The sequence below is a fragment of the Mytilus galloprovincialis genome, chromosome 11 (genome assembly GCF_965363235.1).
Source record: "Mytilus galloprovincialis chromosome 11, xbMytGall1.hap1.1, whole genome shotgun sequence".
Taxonomy (NCBI): Eukaryota; Metazoa; Mollusca; class Bivalvia; order Mytilida; family Mytilidae; genus Mytilus; species Mytilus galloprovincialis.
Window position 1 is genome coordinate 66,196,999 of NC_134848.1, and position 3,960 is coordinate 66,200,958.

The window sequence follows — 3,960 nt, forward strand, 5'->3', positions numbered from 1 at the left end:
GTAAGTTTTCTCGCTACAATTGTTTTGCATTGTCATTTTAGGACCTTTTATAGCTGACAATGCAGTATTGGGGTTTATACCACATCTTCATTTTTTATGTATTTGCTCATGGCCGAAGGCCGTACGATGACCTATAGTTGTTAATTTCTGTGTCATTTTGTTCGCTTGTGGAGAGTTGTCTCATTGGCAATCATACCACATCTTCTTTTATATCTATATTTATAGTATACACAAGGTATTGTCCTGCAGTTAATATTTGTCCCTTTTTAAGAACACATTATTCTAAATCTAAGCCTAGAAGTGTTTACTTCTCAATTCAGCTGTGATCACACCGTACCGGATAGCACGAACGGACGCCTAACGGATAAATGAAAAGTGATTCCGTTGACAAAATTGATATCCGTTGGGAGTCCGTTGATGAAGATACGGATGTACAACGGAAACGGAACGTACACATACTGTAAAAAATGGACGCCTACCGGATGTACAACGGACACTTCATCCATTGAACGTCCCTTAATTCAAAGCATGGTTTTGAACATGCTCAAAATTTTCCACCGGACAGAAAGGACATTGATGGATAAAACGGATACTGAACGGACATAAAACGAAAACTAAGGGATGTCTAACTGACATGAACGGATTGAAAAAAGTTATCCGTTCGGCGTCCGTTTGCGCTATCCAATAAGGTGTGACTAGTGCTTAAAACTCCGGTCACACCTCACCAGATAGCGCGAACGGACGCCGAACCAATATTTTTTTGTTTTTGAATTCGTTCATGTCCATAAGCCGCATGTTGTTATCCTTTAGACGTCGGTCGATATCTGTTTCATTTCGCTCAGTGTAGGACTGTCCGCTTTATCAGTCGTCGTCCGTTTTGTCCGATGGAAAAATTGGAGCATGTTCAAAACTTTGAACGGACGTTCAACGGATGAAGTGTCCGGTGTAGCGTCCGTTTTTTTACAATACTCGTCGGTTATGTGTCCGTTTTGTATCCGTTATTTGTCTTATACTAAGGTATATAGGATTTTTTTCTGAGACAAGTGCCTGTGGTATTTCACTAGACATCAAAAGTTCAATGCAGGATAAAAAAAAACTTAATTCATATAGTTTTTTCACTTACCCCCCCCCCCTCTTAACTTAATTTGGGAAAAATTGATTGACCAATAAGGATATATATAAAATCGATGTCAATTAATAAACATAACTTGCGGCAATTTTTGCCCCCCCCCCCCCCCCCGAACTATTTTAATTAAGTTTTTTATCCTTCGTTGATTTTTTTTTATGTTGTCCCTATAATTGAAGGGCAGACACGACAATTACTGAAATAATAGATTAACTATGTTATAGGTAATTTGAAAACTTATATGCAAATGGTGTTTTTAAAATAAAACACTTCGTAATAGAGAAGAAAATTGTCATTTTATTTGTTTCTATTAACACATTTTTTTTTTTTACTATAGTAAACAATTCAGTAAGCATTTATCGCCTTCTCTAACAAAGAGCTTCAATGCTTTTGTTCTATTTCAACCGGGTTTCCGCCTGATACTGCGGTCTACACGATTGCACTACGATCGTCAAAAGTATTATTTTTTTAGAGATAGTGGTGCGATTAATTATTTAAATACAACACGCGTGATTACACTAAGTTGGACGTCACTTATAGTACTTGCAAAGCAGTTTTAAAATCGAATCATATCTTGTTTTTGTGATCAATATCATAATGACAAAAATAACATCTTTTGCTCACAAATAAATGATCACCACCTTTTAGAGTGAGAACTCATCCTGAAATAATGTGCACGAAAAAACAAACCTAGAGAAGGGGTCCTGTTCGATTGTTTAGTTTTTATCAATTTTATTTCTTTATAAAGGTACGCATTTTCGGCATTGAACAATGCCTGTTAGGAATCGAATTCTTCCAAATCATATTAATATATTATAAACTAATCTTATTTATACTTGAAAGAAATGCATTTTTCTATCGTCAATTCTTAAAATGGTATCTGTATTCAGATTTTAACTTACCAGAGACAGAAAACATAAATCAAGTTAACCGTTAAAAAGGTTAACTCGAATAGTACCGCGCACTGATAAAGTTTCTTTGTTCATTTTGGGAAATAACTATATTTTTACAAATTTTGATTAGTTGAAATAAACTGTAGCATAGCTATTTTAATAGGTTTTATCTTTATATAATAATAATGCACGCGTGTTGGGTAGCCAGTCATAGTTAATTTAAACTTTGAAACCTAAGTGCCAATGTTTTTAACAGTAATATATTTCATGACACAAAGTAACCAGAAAGTCTCAACATTGTGACAGAAAGACTCAACCAATACCTTTATATCTCAACCATTTAGAATTTTTCATTTCTGTGCTAAGACTAGGCTTGACAATCAAATAGTCTTGCAATTTACAGAAGCATTTATCGTAAAGCATTAAAAAAAACACAAATAATTGACATATTTTCTTGCTAAATCATTAATATCATAGCAGTACAGAAGCATTTATCGTAAAGCATTAAAACAAACACAAATAATTGACATATTTTCTTGCTAAATCATTAATATCATAGCAGTTTCTATCGGATTCAAAGAAAGTAAACATGATAATCCGTAGGAGAAAAGTGATTGTGACTTCAATTTCAGATATTTTGAACCAAGAAGAGACATATATTAGTTACAATTATCATTTATCTATGGCATGACATTCTCCTATTTTACAAAACAATCATTGATTTTCAGTAAATTGACGAAAAGTCGACCTACCCTATGTTTATTTTGGATATTTTGAACCAGAAAAGCTCAACAGGAAGTGCCAGAATACTTTTTACCGTCTCAACATTTGGTTGAGATTAGATGGTTTACCAGGCGTGAAGAGGTTTTGATTGATTGTTGTTTGCTTTACGCCGCATAAAAAGGATTGACGCGGCGTGAGCTAATTCGAATATTTTAATACAGAACAAGAGGAGATGCCTGTTCGGCCGGTATATATGATATACTGAGACCGCAACCCAACGACACAACAAAGCTATTTAATCATATGTATAAGATATTTGGATGTCTTGAGGTCTACACAAACCACGGAATGGATTAACAGATAAAATATACTCTCCTTTTTTAAAGGCCGGGAAACTAGCTGTCAAAATTCATGTGCACCGATTTGACTAAAATCAGGGCCTCAGAGTTAACTTAAAATTTTAAATGCCACCAGCTTCATGAACATTAGTTGTATCGTCTATAAACATATATTGGCAAATGTTCTTTGTGCTGTATTTATACCCTTCTACAACGAAATATGTTTTACATGCACACGTATAAAAATTGCGGTTTATATCCAGCGCAATCATAGGTTTGAACGTAGTTTTCAATTTAGACTTTTTTATATATGTATGTATATGTTCCAGACCATATGAGTATTTGGACCGTACGCGTACGGTCGGACCGTATGCGTATTACGCGTATGGTCCAGTACGAGCAGACCATACATGTTATTGGATCATATGAGTTGAATTAAAACAAACATTAATTACAATCTTTATTTTTAGTTTTATAAATTGTTATCATTACAATTAGATGGATAAAATGAACAAATGAACAAATTGTATATCTGAATGTCGACACAGACATCTCAGATTATGAATCTGCACCTGAAAAAAAACCTGTATCTGATGAAGTAGTGATGGAAAATGGGAGATGAATCTATCTCGAACGGTTTTTTCTTCAAGCAAACCGATATTATTTGTCACATCTCATATCAGTCTGAAATAGTTATTTACTGTTCGGAGTAAAAGAAAATTATTTTGTATTTTTGTAATACCTGTTTGAATGCCTTTACTTGATTTATTGTCAAGCATTTGTTTTCTTTCTACATTTTTTTTTATTTCAATTTCCATGTTTAACCTGTTAAAAAAGTAGTCTCCCCAGACAACAGATATTATAAGGCATGCTAAACATT